Here is an 18,632-nt window from a genome sequence, read left to right as displayed (position 1 = left end):
GGGAAAAGCCCAGAATCCTGTAAGCTACCAAGGTGTACTACATTGCTTCTAAAATGGCTCCCAACAATCCCTATCTCATGTTATTGATCCCTTCCCCTTTAGTGTGGGTGGATCCAGTGACTTGACTCTAATGAACAGAATACAGCAAAGGTGACAGGATATCACTTCCCAGATATAAAAGACTGTGACATCTACCTTGCTCATTGTCTCTCTCTGGCTCTTTCTACTTGCTTGCTCTGATGAGGAAAGCTGCCGTGTTGCCCCAAGGAAAGACCCATGTGCTAGGACAACCTCTACTAGCATATGCTTCCACTTACAAAAGGTACCAACAGCCCTCAGTCCAACCACCCAAAAGGAATGGAATCATGCCAACAACCACTGGAGTAAGCTTGGAAACAGATCCTTCCTCAGTTGTGCCTTTTGATGTCTACAGCCTACCTTAATTGCAGTCTCTGACTGATCTTGAAACAGAGTACCCAGCTGAGTCACACACAAGATCCTGACCCACAGATTCTGTGAAATAAGGCTGTTGTTTTAAAACAGTAAGTTAGGGGTAATTTGTTATGCGGCCATAGATAACTAACACACCAGGCTTCACTGGTGTAAGACAATAGTTTCTCAAACTTGTACATGAACCACAGGTTCTTTTTTTTTTTTTAAGATTTTTTATTTTTATTTTTTTAGAAGATGTTGGGGGTAGGAGTTTATTAATTAATTTATTTATTTTTGCTGTGTTGGGTCTTCGTTTCTGTGCGAGGGCTTTCTCTAGTTGTGGCAAGCGGGGGCCACTTCATCGCGGTGTGCAGGCCTCTCACTGTCGCGGCCTCTCTTGTTGCGGACCACAGGCTCCACACGCGCAGGCTCAGTAGTTGTGGCTCACGGGCCCAGCCACTCTGCGGCATGTGGGATCCTCCCAGACCAGGGCTCGAACCCGTGTCCCCCCCACTAGCAGGCAGACTCTCAACCACTGCGCCACCAGGGAAGTCCCACAGGTTCTTTTTGATTCCACATCACGAATTATATCTGAAAAAATTAATGTAATCTGGCTGCAGTATCAATGCTGTCAAATAACTGTTTGGGATTTTTTTCAGTAAACTAATAGCTTTAAAATAATCTTTGTGCAAGAAAATGAGATACTGCAAGAGAGAACTTAAATAATTCCTCCTTGGCAATATCCTCAATGACCTAAAATAGAAAGTAAACAGCATGATAATGAATTCAGACAGTGATGCTAAATCTGGAGGTGTTGCCAAAACAGACCCAAAGATGATCAAAATACAGACAGAACATACTAAATGGAGATACAACTTGTAAAATAACATGTGGTGAAAAATCATTTGAAACATTTGCTTGGTAGAAAAAGACTAAGAAGAAAAATAGCCAACAAATTAATAAGTAAATATTGACAATTCCCTAGATTACAAACTAGGGGCTGACGAAGACCATATCATAGTCACTATATTCTCCACCATAATCAAAAATTATGAACTTTGCAGTTAATCAATAGATATTTGGTGAAGTAATTTAATTAACCAGATGAAAATGAGACATCAAACTGTATGTAATTTATAAGTCATAGAGGTTCACATATACGAGTGTAACAGAAAGATGAGAGGAAAAATGAGAACTAAAAGGAGAATGAAAATAAAAATGATAAGACACAAAGGCAAATGGATAAAAACTGTACTAATATAAGAATTCCAAAAACATAAACCAGACCAAACCACACTTAATGAAGATAACTCCCTACAAGAGTATTGTCTGAGAAATTAATAACACTGCAGTGTGTTTACTGTCTTTTAGCTCCAGGGCCCTCAAAGAATAGAGATTAAGACCAGACTATCTGGGGAATTCCCTGGTGGCCCAGTGGTTAGGACTCTGCACTCTCACTGCCAAGGGGCCAGGTTCAGAGAACAAATATCCCACAAGCTCTACGGGGAGGGGGAGACCAGACTACCTAGATTCAAATCCTGGCTGTATAACCTAGGACCCACTACTTAATTTCTCTATGCCTCAATTTCCTCAACTATAGAAAAGGGAGAACAACTGTGGCTATTTAAGGATTAAAAGTGATAATACACGATATATGTAAAGTGCTTACTCATCACAGTGCCTGCTACACTGACTGTGCCCAATAAATGGTAATCATTACTTACTACATCATTTTGCATGCTTCTTAGCCAAAAGAAGAAGAAATTGTCACATTCACAAACATAATGTTATCCAAAACAGTCCCTGAAGTGCTTGAATGTTGATGAAAGAAAATAATCATGTTTGCATGGAAGACTAGAATTTAAACCTAGTATGCAACTATTACTTATCAAATTCATATAGAAATGTTTTTGTCAGCAAGAGAAATTATTACTCTACAACTATGATTACAAATTAAATTATAGCATTTACATTGTTATAATTTTGCTCTTAAAGTTAACAGAAAAATTAGTTGACCAAAAACGGAATAAAAATAAACCTACTATTTCTAGGTTGGAAAAAGTATAAATTAGTTCCCAAATGTGCTTTCACTTGAAGCAAATTTTGAGTACCCACCTACATAAAAAAAGGATGCACTGTCATAGTGAATATAAAAAAAGAAATTATTTTATATTTAAAAAAAGTAAAGACTCTCACACACTGCTAGTAGGAATGTACTTTGGAAAACAGTTCTGTATTATAAAGTAAAGCTGAAAATATGCACGTACTGTGACCCAGCAACCGTTTTCCTAGGTATATCCTAAAGATACTCTTCTCTCACATGCACCAGGAAATATGTACAAGAATTTTCAGTCACACTGTCCATAAATGCCAAAAACTGGAAACAACCCAAATGTCCAGCAAGAGAAGAATGGATAAATTATAATATATTCATACAGTGAAAAAATGTACTAGCTTCCTACTGCTGATGTAACAAATTACCACAAATTTAGCAGCAAAACAACATAAATTTATAGTCTTACAGTTCTGGAGATCAGAAGTCCAGGCTTCCACTGGGGCTAAAATCAAGGTATCAGCAAGTCTATGCTCCTTCTGGAGGCTCTAGAGGAGAATCCTCTTCCTTGCCTTTTCCAACTTCTAGAAGTTACCTTCATTCTTTGGCTCATGGCCCCATCCTCCGCCTTCAAAGCTGGAGTAGTGTAGTTAGCATCTTCAAATCTCTCTGACCTCTGCTTCCATCATCACATCTCCTTACTTCTCTCTGACAAAATATATATGCCTCCCTCTTACAGGACCCTTATGAGTACACTAAACCCACCTGGAAAATCGAGGATAATCTTCCCAACTCAGAGCTTTAAGTTAATCACACCTGCAAAGTCCATTCTGCCTATAAGGTAACATATTCAGAAGTTTCATGGATTAGAAAGTGAGTATCTTTGGGGGGACAATTATTCTACCTGCCACAAAAAATATGCTAAAAAGAAAATGAAACTACTCCTACTCTGAACTACATGACTAAATCTCACGATAGACATTGAAAAAAATCAAGCAAGACAAAAGTATACTTACAACATAAGTCCTTCTATATGAAGTTCAAAATTAAGCAAAACTAAACTATGTTAAATAGGGATGCAAGTATAGGTAGTAAGTCTATAAAGAAAAAACAAGGACATGATTTTTCATAAAAAGCACAAGAATGAATTCCTTTGGGGTAAGAAAAGGAGATAAGGAAAGGGCTTCTGAGATGCTGGCAATGTTCTATTTCTTGACCACTTGGCCTTATAATTATTCTTTAAACTGTACAGGGGGCTTCTCTGGTGGCACAGTGGGTAAGAAACCACCTACCAATGCAGGGGACACGGATTTGATCCTTGGTCCGGGAAGATCCCACACGCCACAGAGCAACAAAGCCCGTGCGCCACAACTACCGAGCCTGCGCTCTAGAGCCCGCGAGCCACGTCTACTGAGCCCGTGCACCACAACTACTGAGCCTGCACTCTGCAACTACTGAGCTCGAGCGCCTAGAGCACGTGCTCCGCAACAAGAGAAGCCACCACAATCAGAAGCCTGTGCATCTCAACGAAGAGTAGCCCCCGCTTGCCACAACTAGAGAAAGCCCGCATGCAACAACAAAGACTCAACACAGCCAAAAATAAAATACATAAAATACATAAATTTAAACTGTACCTATAATTAATGTCTCTTATAAAAAGAACAGTAACAGATAATGGCCATATAAACCAGAGCAGGGAAAGCCAGACACAAACTAGATAGGCAACAACCATCTAGCAGTATGACAGATAGCAGAAGACTATCCCATCTATACAATGGTGAAAAGCCAGGTAACCTGTGAGTTGAGCATGAAGCAGAAATCTAGGTTCAGAGTAAAGAAAGAGGCTTAGAAGCACATGCACAATTACATGTCTCCTAAGACATATCTTCTAAGACAATTTACAATGTCTTCCAAAAAGACTATAAATTTCTTGAGGTCAAGAGCAGAATTCTACTCATCTTTGTATTCTTAGTACCTAGCATAATACCTACCACAGAACAATCGTTCAATAAATGTTTAATGAATGGAAGAATGAATGAAACACCTTTAACCTCCTAGACAGCTGAATGAAAAGAAGTAGTCCTCAAGTAAATAATTGAGAGCTGACTTTTAAATTTAACATATAGTCATTCAATAAATTGTTACAAATACACTGAAGAGTAGGAAGAAATATAATGTATAGTTTTGCCCTCAATGAGTTTACAATCAAGGGAAGAAGTTAAACAATTATTTCCAAATTATTCTTTGAAGTAGAACACATAATACAAAAACAGAAATTAATAGTAATTCTCTGGATTTTAAAGGCAAAATAAACTAATAAGAACCTGCTGTATAAAAAAATAAATAAAATTCTAAAATAAAATAAAAGGTAAAATATATAAGTTAATCAACATCAAATTGCAAGGGCCAGTGCATATGACAAATCAGAACTAGGAGAGACTAACATGGGCTAGGATGATCATACGATGTTTCTTAGAGGAGCTGGATAACATCTATAGCGGTTTGGCGATTGCAAAATAGCCAAAAGTTCCTCCCATTCCTGTATACACATCCCTTTACAATGTGATCTTGCTGCATCTGCCATTGAAAGGTAGGTTTTCTTTCTCCATTCTGGAAACTGAGGTTGGCCCTATGACTTGCTTTAAACAATGGGACATCAGCAAACATGACCCAGAAGGTTGAAAAGCACTTATGCACTGGACTTGCCCTCTTTTGCTGGTTTTTGAACCCAGATAGTGAAGAAACCCAAGCTAGGTGACTTCTTCACATAAGTGAGCCCAAACAAGACCAAAAGAACCATTTAGCTGAGCCTAGCCAAACTGCCAACCCACATAATAGTTAATAAATTATTGTTTTAGGGCTTCCCTGGTGGCACAGTGGTTGAGAGTCCACCTGTCGATGCAGGGGACACGGGTTAGTGCCCCGGTCCGGGAAGATCCCACATGCCGCAGAGCGGCTGGGCCCGTGAGCCATGGCCGCTGAGCCTGCGCGTCCGGAGCCTGTGTTCCGCAACGGGAGAGGCTACAACAGTGAGAGGCCCGCATACGGCAAAAAAAAAAAATATATATATATATATATATATTGTTTTAGCTCCTGAACTTCGAGGTGGTTTGTTTAATGACAAGAACTAACTGAAGATGTAAGCAAAAGCACAGAAGAGGAAAGGAGCAAAACATACAAGTACATGAGAAAATGAATGCATACATTAGTCTACATGATTGCGGAGAAAGAATACATAAACCTGAAAGGTAAACTGAGTTCAGATCGTAAAAATCAGGCTAGGGGTTTTCCCTGGTGGTGCAGTGGTTAAGAATCTGCCTGTCAATGCAGGGGACATGGGTTCGAGCCTTTGTCAGGGAAGATCCCACATGCTGCGGAGCAACTAAGCCCATGTGCCACAACTACTAAGCCTGCGTCTTAGAGCCCGCAAGCCACAACTACTTAGCCCACGTGCCACAACTACTGCAGCCCACGCGCCTAGAGCCCGTGCTCCACAACAAGAGAAGCCACCGCAATGAGAAGCCCGCGCACTGCAACGAAGAGTAGTCCCGAGTAGCCCCCACTCCCCACAGCTAGAGAAAGCCCAGGCAGAGCAACGAAGACCCAATGCAGCCAGAAATAAATAAATAAATAAATTTTAAAAACAGGCTAGGAAGAGGATGGACTTCATTCAGTTTCAATAGACAAGGAAGAGCCACTGAAGGATTTCAGAGCAGGGGAGGCTATAATGCAAGAGGAAAGGAAGGCCAGTTACAACTACTATTATCTAGACAGGCTGAAGCAAAAAAATTCTCCTACATTTGGGGGAAGCTAGATAATTCACTAAACAGATAACAACAGGGTTCTATAAGTGTCATGTATAGCTTATGTAAGATTCTGCTCTTTAACAGAAAAATAGGAAAATTATTTTTACCTACAATTTTAATTTCAATGGGAACAGTGCTAGAATTAATCATCAGAAGAGCTTATGAGGTGTCTAAAGAGTAAGGAAAATATTTTTGAAGCTATTATTTGGGCTTAAAGATAATACACAGATTTCTAATGACAGCATAACTTTTTTTTTTTTTCTTTTTTTCTTTTTTCTTGCGGTACGTGGGCCTCTCACTGTTGTAGCCTCTCCCGTTGTGGAGCACAGGCTCCGGACGCGCAGGCTCAGCGGCCATGGCTCACGGGCCCAGCCGCTCCGCGGCATGTGGGATCTTCCCGGACCGGGGCACGAACCCATGTCCCCTGCATCAGCAGGCGGACTGTCAATCACTGCGCCACCAGGGAAGCCCCCTATAACTCCTCTTTGTCTGACATTTCAATCTACCCACCAGACCACTTCGGCTTCTGACCACCGAAGTAACAGGGACCAGATTTAGCCTCCTACCTTAAATGGGAAAAATAGACAAAATATATGAAACAATGGACTTTAGACACTAGAACTAGACAATAGGCAGCACAGAACATGGATCCACGAGAGAAGGGAAATAAATGAGGTAAGCCTTAAGACTGCCCCCAGCTCACTGACTGGAGAGTTTCCAGGCTGCAGCACAGGAATGAGGAACCCAAACAGAGCCCAGCAGTCTCGCTGAGTTGAAGAGACAGAATTCAGAGTTTTGAGGAGGCCAAGGCAGGGCAGAACACTGAAGAGCTGTAAAAAGATAGAACTCTGGATATCTAGAGAGGGTTCCTCTTGAAACTTTGGCAGAGTACTTATGAGTGCATGTGTGTACAGAAGCAATCAAGGCCAGGGTAAAGAACCACTGGAAGAGGCAGGCAGGAACAATCCTTAATGTTCACACAGGGCTGTGAATAGTTTGTATAATCACCAAACAGAGCGGAAAAAAAACAACTTTAAAAACATCCAGGGCCATGAATGCATCTAACTATTTTCAAATAACTTAATTGTATCCCAGAACAAATCCCCGTAATATTTACAGGAATTAAAAAAAAAAAAAGAAAAATCCAGCACATGACAGTGTAAAATCACAACATCGAGCATCCAAACAGAAATTAGCAGGGACACAAACAAGGAGAAATATCAGTCAATAAAAACAGACTTAGAAATGGTGCAGATGACAGAATGGTAGACAAGGACTTTAAAACAGCTATTATAAATATATTAAAGGTAATAGAGAAAACCATTAAGCATGAGGAAAGAAATGGGAAATATTTTTTAAATGAACTTCTAAACATGAGAAGTATATATCTGAGATTTTAAAAATACACTAGATAGGATTAACACCAGATTAACCACTGTGGAATAAAGGATTAGTGAAGTTGAAGATACAGAAAAAGGAATCATCCAGGACTTCCCTGGTGGTTCAGTGGTTAAGAATCCACCTTCCAATGCAGGGGATGCAGGTTTGATCCCTGTCAGGGAAATAAAATCCCGCATGCCACAGGGCAACTAAGCCTGAGCACTCTAGAGCCCACGTGCCACAACTAGAGAACCCCGTGAACCACAACTACCGAGCCTGCACACTCTAGAGCCTGCATGCCACAAGGAAGAGCCCACATGCTGCAACCAAGACCCAACGCAGCCAAATAAATAAATAAATAAATAAATATTTTTTTAAAAAAAGAAAGAAAAAGGAATCATCCAAAATGAAACATAGACAGAAAAAGACAGAAACCACACAGAGAATCAGTGAGCAATGGGATAACATCAAAAAGCCTAACATGGACTTCCCTCGTGGTGCAGTGGTTAAGAATCAGCCTGCCAATGCAGGGGACACGGGTTCGAGCCCTGGTCCGGGAAGATCCCACATGCCGCGGAGCAACTAAGCCCATGAGCCACAACTACCGAGCCTGCACTCTAGAGCCCACAAGCCATAACTACTGAAGCCCACACACCTAGAGCCCGTGCTCCGCAACAAGAGAAGCCACCGCAGTGAGAAGCCCAGGCACTGCAACAGAGAGTAGCCCCCGCTCACTGCAACTAGAGAAAGCCCGCGCGCAGCAATGAAGACCCAACACGGCCAAAAATAAATAAATAAATAAATAATTTTTAAAAGCCTAACATACATATAACTGGAGTCCCAGAAGGAGAGAATAGAGAGGTTGTTTATACTTTTATTTTGTTGTTGGTTATTGTAACCATACTATCTTATATAAAGTTTCTCTCCACTTTTAGTAGACATTTTAATTTCTGGATACATTTATTGGGCCCAAAGAGACTGTATGCTTAAAAAAAAAAAAAACCCTGAAGAAAAAACGTCTGAAATTTTTCCAAATTTGATGAAAACTATCAACACACTGAACATCCCCTATTAAAACAAAAAATCAGATGTTTTCAAAGTCATCATGATCTGTTAAGTAGATAATATTTAGGATACTTGATTAATATTCCAAAAATAGATTAAAATATAGTTAGATGCAGAGTGGCTATCTCTGCATCAAATATCTCAAAAGTCAAAATAATACATTTTTCACATTACAAGAAACTAAATTATGTCTCAAGATAAAACAAGCTGAGGTGCAGACACAAGTTTACAAAGACTACAAACCAGTTAAGCTTTTCAAAATATCTACTAACACTAATGTAAACAACAGAAGTAAGGGTCAAGAATAGGATAAGCCCTATGAGATTTTTTTTTAACCCTGCAGGTTTTAGCAAGAGCCTCTCTATAAAGGGGTAGTAAAAAGAGATGAAGATGTACAAATAACCCTATTTGTTGATAGCCAAAGAGAAAGAAAATTTAGTCACCACTCACACTTCAACTGTTCCTTCTAAACTTTAACAGGAGATAAATTATACTTCCAGCAGCATGGAATCTCTCTGAGCTCATAAATATATTCAAGAAAGTAAAATATCTATTAAAAGTGAAGAGAAATTTTACAAGTCAGTTATGGTTACAATTACCTACAACAGAATAAAAGTGTAAACAACCTAGTTCACCTCTCCCTGGCTACTGATACTAACAACACATAAACAAATTCTTCCCTTACAGAAAGTACAGTGTAACTCACATGGCAAGATTGTAAGGAAAGGGCTTCCCTGGTGGCACAGTGGTTAAGAATCCGCCTGCCAATGCAGGGGACACGGGTTCGAGCCTTGGTCCAGAAGACCCCACATGCCACGGAGCAACTAAGCCCATGTGCCATAAGTACTGAGCCTGCGCTCTAGAGCCCACAAGCCAAAACTACTGAGCCCGTGTGCCACAACTACTGAAGCCTGCATACCTAGAGCCCGTGCTCCACAACAAGAGAAGCCACCGCAACGAGAAGCCCGCACACCGCAATGAAGAGTAGCCCTTGCTCGCCGCAACTAGAGAAAGCCCATGTGCAGCAAAAAAGACCCAACATAGCCAAAAATAAATTAATTAAAATTAAAGAAAAAAAGATTGTAAGGAAAACATTAAACAAGACAATTCCTTGGGTAAAATCTACTGTAGCCACATCAACCAAACAAAGCATTGCCTATGATCCTCCAACTAAGACAAAGAAAAAAAAAATCAGTGAAGAACCTTCTCTGTAGTGATCTTCATTGTAATTGGATTTTAAGTATATTAACTTCCCTTTTTAAAAATAGAAAAACTAAAAAAAAAAAAAAAAAAAAATCAAAACCGAAGCAAAGAGAGGTTAAGTAATCTAAGGACCCATGATATGTTATCACAGAGATGAGAAAAGATTCAGATCTCACCTTGATGCACAATTAACAGTTTTATTCATTTGTCTAGTAAGCATTTATTAATTTATGAGGTTTGTGGCTATACTAACCTTATTTTTTTTAATTTTTTTTGCGGTATGTGGGCCTCTCACTGCTGTGGCCTCTCCCGTTGCGGAGCACAGGCTCCGGACGCACAGGCTCAGTGGCCATGGCTCACTGGCCCAGCCGCTCTGCAGCATGTGGGATCTTCCCAGACCGGGGCACGAACCCGTGTCACCTGCATCAGCAGGCGGACTCTCAACCACTGCGCCACCAGGGAAGCCCTAACCTTATTTTATAAACCAAAAATTAGGAGCCAGCATATGATAAGGGATATATTTTTCTGATTTACAAATGAATTTATATATTTGTAAATCAACAAAGATGTTCAAACTATATCCTAGTTACTTGTACATTTAATAACACACCTATAAGCTGCTGGACTCTGGCTACAAAGAGACTCTAACTATTTACCTGAAAGACCTCTTTCTTGTAACCATACATACCCTCCTACTGGAAATGCCTAGTCCTAACTTCTGAGGTTCAAAGAGTATGAAATATAACATAGGAATTCTGTCAGTACTTAAGCAATTAAGGCCTAGGAGAACCCAAAGTCGAAACCCATATTGAAGGGAGAGGGTGGCCCCTTTAGAGCAAAAGTTTTCAAAGTGTTCTGGTGTTCGGAAAGGATTTGTCTAATGCTGTTTCAGGAGCTGTATGAACATTTAATTTTTATTAAATATCTTTATTTTTAAACATTTATTTTTAATTTTTTAACTACTTACAGCTATAACATATCCACTAACCTCCAAAACTGGTAGAGTATGTAGAATAAACTGTGGTTGATAAAACAAAGACTACTTCCCTGAACCCATCCCCCGGACTGTTAGGTCTGTCAGTTAATATGTTTATGTGGTCGTCTGCATTTTCCCTTCATGATACTTGGAACACTTGTAATTCCTTGTTCTACAATTGTCTATTCCCACTGTATTGCAAGTTCCAAAAGTGAGATCATTTCTGTCTTGTTCCCTGCTGAATCTCTAACCCCTACCACAGTAACATGGTAGATACTTAAATATTTAATGAGACTACTGCACTAGTTCTAAGGAGAGATAATGAGGATCAGAGATGCTAAGTTAAGATGGTAACAGTAGAAATGAAAAGGAGAGGTTTTGTGCAGGTAGAACCAGGGAAAAGAAGCAGCCAAAAAAATTAAATTAATGGGATTTCTGAATTTAGGTGACTGATTAAATAGTGACACCTTCATTTATATAATTATAGAAGTTAAAAGTAGACTGACTTTGGCCTTGGACATGTTGAATTTTTTAAGTGCTACACAAGTCCCTCAGAAATGAAGTCCTAATCTAGCTTACTATCTACCATACTATTTAGCTTCCAGATGATTTTTTCAAATCAAATTTCATGAGAAGCAAGGCTCACATTTTTCTCTTTAGTTATTCATTTTTTTCCCCCGATTTTCCTCCCCTCATCTCTGCATTACTGGTCATTGAAAAATGTTGATAAAACCTTTTCTGAGAAATTTTAGAAACCGAGGCACTTAGTAGATCAAGGAAAAAAGCAGGGGGGGGGGTTCCAAACTTAATCCATAACACACAGCACACATGGAAAACTAAATGTTAGACCAATATTAGCAAAATACAGTATTGAGATGATCACATGGTTAGAACAAGATCAGGGAAACAATGCAAAATCATTTTTTTAAAAAAGGTAATTACCTTGGAACTTCAGAAAGACCAAAAAAAAAAAAAAATCCAAGTATAAAAATAATGATAAAAGCATTTTAGTAAAAACAGACATAATGGCAAATAAGTTTTCTAATGCAAATATTAAAAAATACTGATTTTTATTTTCAATAAAGATGTAAATTCTCTAATATATATATATATATAATATATAATATTGATTCTTAAACATGGTTAGGTTAAATCTTGACATTACCAAAGGGAGCTAAGAAGCTATTACCTCCCATTCTTCAGAAGACACTACAACAAGCCAGGTTTTTTTTGTTTTGTTTTTTGTTTTTAAATTTTTATTGGAGTGTAGTTGATTTACAATGTTGTGTTAGTTTCAGGGTGTTCAGCAAAGTGAATCAGTTATATATATGTCCACTCTTTTTTAGATTCTTTTCCCATATAGGCCATTTACAGAGTATTGAGGTCCTTTTCAAAGAACACTTAATTTTTTTAACTTGGGAAGCTCTACTCTAATTGAAGTGAAAGTAAATTGCTTAACACAATAAAAAGCAGCTATCAACATCCCCAAATATCAGGGATCTTATATACAAATGTAAAAAAAAAAAAATCACAGAAAAAATCCAAAATGTTGACAAAAGTTGGTAAGTATTATAGACTCAATTAAGTATTAAGAACACATAAAATAATAACCACAAGGAATCATCATGCTTAACTTAAAGTCATAAATAACATAAATGAAAATATACCAAGAAGTCTGCTTAAAAATCACCTGTTTAAAAGATGAAACTTTCTGGCAAAACTGACATTGATGTTAGGTAAATAATATAATTTCAATCTATATTTTAAACTTACAACCAAGGATTACAAGATATTGAGGACAGAAACTTGTGAGCAGTAATATGTGTTGGAATTATGTTCAAAATTCAGCTCTAAAAACCCAACTTTTTACATATAGACTTAAAGGGTCTTTTATCAAATATGGAAGTATGATATTTAACCTGAAAGCACTGAGTATTTACAGCACAAAAACTGTTAAAAAAAAAAAAAAAAGTATTTTCAACCCAAGGATTCTATCCACTGAAGCGTAGGGGAAAAAATCTACCACCAGGGCCTCCCTGGTGGCGCAGTGGTTGAGAGTCCGCCTGCCGATGCAGGGGATACGGGTTCGTGCCCCGGTCTGGGAGGATCCCATATGCCGCGGAGCGGCTGGGCCCGTGAGCCATGGCCGCTGGGCCTGCGCATCCGGAGCCTGTGCTCCGCAACGGGAGAGGCCACAACAGTGAGAGGCCCGCATACCGCAAAAAAAAAAAAAAAAAAGAAAGAAAAATCTACCACCATCATCACTATTGTTTACAATATACTGAGTAACAAAAAAAATGACAACAAAGTAAAACAGTACAAATGTTTAATTTCATATTTCAAAACCTATAAATATTGAAGATGTCCTGCCATATTACTAATCAAATAAACTGACATAGCTCCAGCTATATTTTGAGTCTTTCTTAAGAGCCCCCAAAATAGCAAAGGAATACATGGCTAGAGTAATTTTGTGTAACATGCACTCAAACTGTAAAGAATGCCACATATCTATAAAAGAATTTTTCTAGCGGAGATTTTTTTTTAAGTGGGCAAGAAAGCAAGGTATATTCTCCATTAGTTCTTAAAGGCTATTTTATTTTGCTAATCAATTCAGAAGTCACACTAGTTCAATAATGCTCACTAAACATTTTCCCTTGTTTTATACTGTTTTTTGTTTTGTGGTTTTTTTTCAGGCAACAAACATTTATTATGAGGATTAGGAACCTGAGAGTATCTAATTTGCGTGGTTCCAGCTCAAAGTCTCTCATGAATTGCAATTAAGTTGTCATTTCTATACATTACGTTATAAAACTTATAAAGAATTGCCTGCCCCCGCCACCAAAGTTAAATTCCATGATCATAGCATATTCAGCTCTGTAATATTTGTTTACAATGAAAAACCAACAATCTATCACTAACTCATATTTTAGTGCATTTTTTAATGTAAAATACCCTCAAAAGTTGTCTGCATTATACAAACTTCACTTCTAACACTTCATTTAGAGATATTTGAAGCCCTGCATAAGTGAGTTCATTTCGCTAAAGCAAATGAGCCTACTCTCACGAAGATTTCCTGAGGCATTAAAATAATAAGTATTTAAAAGAAAGTCAAAATAAGACACAAATATCTGAAGTCATACACAGTACAGTCGCTAAGTTATGTATTAACCGTAGTACAAAATAATGAGCAAGATATACCATTCTTAGCCCACTACTGAAGACCAAATTTATTTCAATTTAATATTACAAATTAAATTAATGAAGCTAGAGACTTCAATTTCTTTTATGAGTCTAAAACTAAAAGAAGAAAAAGCATTTTTAAACATTCTATCATAAAGGAAAAGTGTTAGAAAGACTGTCCTTTATAACCATGCTTCAAACATCCCCTTTAGTGCCTTGATAAAAATGTATCATACAGGAAAACATAAGCTTCTAAATTAGAGAGATTCCTTTCAGTACATTTTCAATTTCAAAAGAGCACAATACATCATCCAAGTCCACACACTTGTTATCTGAAAAATTTTTAGACTTAGGATGAGTTCTTCAAGATTAGTCATATAAGCAATATTTGTCATCATTACTGCTTTATTTAAATAAATAAATAAGAAATACATAACATTCAGTTTTAAAATCAATATAACATTCAGCTTTAAAATCAATCTCCCATCACCCCTTCCCCCTCAAATGAACGTTACTCTATTTCATTTAGCCAAAAGAAAACAGCAAATACATTTTTATGGTCTATCCTAGCAAACCAGTATTTAGAAACCAATGAAACTTTTATTAATGGCTCAGAACCAAACACTGTAACAAAACACACTGAGTGGATCCTCCGGGTGTGTACATGTGCCCATTCATAATATTATGATCCTCATACATGCATTTAAAAACTTAACTTCTAAAAAGAAAAAGAAAAAAAAATAAAAACTTAACTTCTATTTAATACCAAAACATCTTTACATAATACACAGGTTATTATAAAATTGCCCTCTTTAATATTCAAACATAGAACAATTTCTAAAGCGAGGGACGAGAAGAGTTAACACCGGATTGCTGCCACCTATCAACTTTAATTTAAAGCAAAGTACAACTCAATGTCATTTTTACCTCTAATGCAGCCACGACTGAAACAAAATTAAGTTCACTGTGGATAAAGTATCCTGGCATCCCAATGTATTATTTACTTCTGATTTAACAGTAAATACGTGTGGATTCTTTTGTCCCTCCCACAGCACCCCGGGGTGTCAACATCATCTTAGTCAAAGCAAATGACGAGCACCCTAAGTACCATAAAGTCATGGTCTCCACTGTCGTTACTACACAACAAACAATCTATAGTCCCATGCCCTCTTCTATTAGATTTGCGGAAGTGGGGTGGGAAAGAAGCATTCAGTATATCCTGAGAATCATCTGTGTTCAGTCCTGGTACCTAAAGCAGCATGAATACAAGTGGTATGTGGGTCACCCAGAGAGAGAGAACGAAGCTTTGTGGCCCTCGAAGTTCAGCGAAGACACCAAAAGCCTCTGGGGATACGGAGCACAACCCTCCAGGGAAACGGGGTGAAGCAGTCTCCGACTTGGAATGACTGGGTCTGGCACAAGCCCAGGGCGTGGGTAGCGACCGAGGAGTCTCCGGTACCCCTCCCCTCCGCATCAGGATCGGTCACTGGGCGAGAGGTGCGGCCGGAGGAGGGGGTCAGGACTGAGGGAGGGCGGGGCGCGGGGCTCCCCCAGAGGCGTCCGGGGGGCTCGGGGGGTGTGTCCTACCTGGGCCGTGGAGGACGCAGGGATTTCGGGCGGAGGGCTCGGGTCCAGCTCAGGGCGGGGACCGGCAGAGGTCAACCCTCAGCAGGCGGGACGACCGCCGCCTGCCCATCCCCCGCCGCCCAGTGCGGCGGGACCCGAGCGCGGCTTCGAGGGCCGGCCGGCTGGGTAGTCCCCTCGGGTACCGTCCGCGTTTACTGGCGGCGGCGGCTGCTGCTGTTACTGCTGCTGCTGGCCGCCCCCAGCCGCTGCTCTTGTGCCAAGCCCCTGCTCCTCCTCCTGCCGCCGCCGCCGCCGCCTGGTCCCCACCGCTCCCATCGCCGCTGCGGCGACTACTGCAGCGCCCGCTGACCCGACCCGACGTTATTCTCCCCCTCCGCAACCCGGCACAGCCTAGCCCACCTGCCCTGCCAGTGCGCACGCCCACCTCTCCGCCACAGGTGCTGATTGGAGAGCGCGTCCCAATCCCGCCACGTTGGTTGGCTGGTCCCATTGCCTATCACGAAAGGGGCGGAGAGCCAGGCAAAGAGCGTCTCCGCCCCCCACCGGAGAATTGCCGCTATCTTCAGGTTTGCCTGAGAGGGCGAGTTACCGGGAAAGGACCATCACAATGACAGCGCGCGTGCGCGCGGGAATTCTGGTTCTTGTAGTTTCAGCCGCAGCGGCAACTACCCGCCAGTCTGGAGCAGAGAAGTAGGGCTTCTGAGACTAGTGGTAGGCGCACAGTGGTGTCCTCCTAGCTCAGCAGTTACCTTGGTTATAGAGGCACGGTTGTGACGCCAGGGTTGGTCTTTTCGGAAGAAAATCGTAAATGCTTTGTCACGATACGAATTTACACACGCCGAGGAGTTCGGTCGCGAAAAAGGGCCCCAAATCATGAGGCCCTGCCACGCCACCTCCTCAGAAGCAGCGCTGCCAGGATCTGGCAAATTGGCGCTGTCCCCAGAACCGCCTAACATGAAGCTAATCATCGGTGGGTACTGGGGAAAGGCCTAAAAGTGTAATGAAGAAAGAAGACCGAGACCTCCAGAAAGGAATGTCAGCCTGGAGCCCGGCGTATCCTTACGGTTTTCACATCCATAAAGAACAAGATTTCACTCCCTTTTTGAAACACCGCCAGTGAAGGGTTCAGTGAGCAGCCCCGGTGAGGTCCAGTATGGGATTCTGAGCAAGACAATGCGGGAGTCCCTCTAAGACTTTCAAAGAAAAGCGAGGAGGGCGGAGAAACGAGGCTATGTGGGATAATTTGTATTTGGTATATCAAGCTCTTTGGTAAAGAGGAAACCTTATGATGAAACCCCTCTCCCATCCTTACCCACCAACTTACAGAAGAAAAAACTCAAAGAGCTTAACAACTTTCCTAGAGCTATAAAACTAATTAGTGGAAGAACCAAAACTCCGGTCTCTTAAACTCCCGTGTCCAATGCTTTTTTTACTTGATAATCTCAGGAGTCTGCCATGGACTGAAAGATTGCGATGAATTATGAGCTTCCTTTTACTTTAAATCTTTTTCTTCACTCAAGTGACATTATGATTAAAACTGATTGAGAATGGTTAAATACGAATCCTATATTCAATCTCATAACTATTATTGAGTCTGTTTCTTCTTGTTCAGGAAATGCCACAGCCTCTTGACATTCTTTGAAAAACAGCAGGCACTTCTACTGTCTGTCATGTCTAGATCCTTGGATGAAAAGCAGGACAAAATGTACATTAAAGGCACTTGATGATGCAGCTCATCTTGTTCTATTCAAACTTAAAGAAGTTGCCAAATTGTTTTCTTTCCACTGATTAAAACCACAAGTTGCTTTTTCCATTACTTTGTCTAACAGAATATAGTTCACTTCAGAGTATTGGCAGGGCAAGTAATTTGAATTGGAAAGGATTAGTGTTTCTGTAAATACTTTTCTTTAAAATTAAAGAAGTTTATAGGGGAAACAAAGTCCAGATTCATTGAAATGATGCCTAGCAGAATTTCAAATAGATATTCTCTATTCAAAGAGACTATTTTTCACTCACTTAGCAAATATAATGTGTCTCTCCAAGCTACCCAGATGTAATCTCTGCTATCATAGGTAAGCGTTTTAGTGAATTTATTCATAAAACTACTATTGTGTTTATTTTAAATGAGTCAGTAGATACAGCTGGATTCTCCAAATGATGGAAAGATGATTATTCTTCTGACTGTTATCTTATGACCAACTCTCATTTGCAAATCCATGAAGGATAAGATAAATAGAAGAGTATGTGAGAAAGCAGTCCAGCAGCTGTATATCAAGAAAGAGTTGAAGGGGAAAAAAAGTGCAGTGCAAAGGGAAGTGTTGTACGATGAGTATCCTGAGAATAGTACAACAGTATATCTCAGAGTAGGAAGTATAAGAATGAATACATAGTGAAAGTTAATGCCACAGGTATAGGAACCCTAGGATATGTGCCCAAGGAAAACAGTTTCCCAGGCCCCCTTTTCTTCTCTGGTCTTTTCCATTTAAGAACTATTGGTCCCGGGACTTCACTGGTGGCACAGTGGTTAAGAATCCGCCTGCCAATGCAGGGGACATGGGTTAAATCCCTGGTCCGGGAAGATCCCACATGCCACGGAGCAACTAAGGCCGTGTGCCACAACTACTGAGGGTAAGCTGTGACAAAGTGAGAGAGTGGCATGGACATATGTACACTACCAAACCTAAAATAGGTAGCTAGTGGGCAGCAGCCACATAGCACAGGGAGATCAGCTCGGTGGTTTGTGACCACCGAGAAGGGTGGGATAGGGAGGGTGGGAGGGAGGGAGACGGAAGAGGGAAGAGATATGGGAACATATGTATATGTATAACTGATTAACTTTGTTATAAAGCAGAAACTAACACACCATTAAAAAAATATATAGAATCCGCCTGCCAATGCAGGGGACATGGGTTCGATCCCTGGTCCGGGAAGATCCCACGTGCCGCGGAGC

General features: G+C 40.2%; 1 protein-coding gene across 1 annotated transcript in view; it reads right to left on the bottom strand.

Moving 5' to 3' along the window:
- The window catches only part of TTBK2 (tau tubulin kinase 2), a 155,277-nt gene extending 139,226 nt beyond the window's left edge, over window positions 1-16,051 (bottom strand). The window contains exon 1 of the mRNA XM_081230184.1: window positions 15,683-16,051. The gene's annotated coding sequence lies outside the window, so the exon portion shown is untranslated. The remainder of the gene's footprint in view (window positions 1-15,682) is intronic.
- Window positions 16,052-18,632: the final 2,581 nt, after the last annotated feature.

The sequence above is a fragment of the Mesoplodon bidens genome, assembly GCF_964165515.1.
Source record: "Mesoplodon bidens genome assembly, chromosome: 3".
In the NCBI taxonomy this organism is placed as follows: Eukaryota; Metazoa; Chordata; class Mammalia; order Artiodactyla; family Ziphiidae; genus Mesoplodon; species Mesoplodon bidens.
This window is presented reverse-complemented; position numbering and strand designations above follow the sequence as displayed.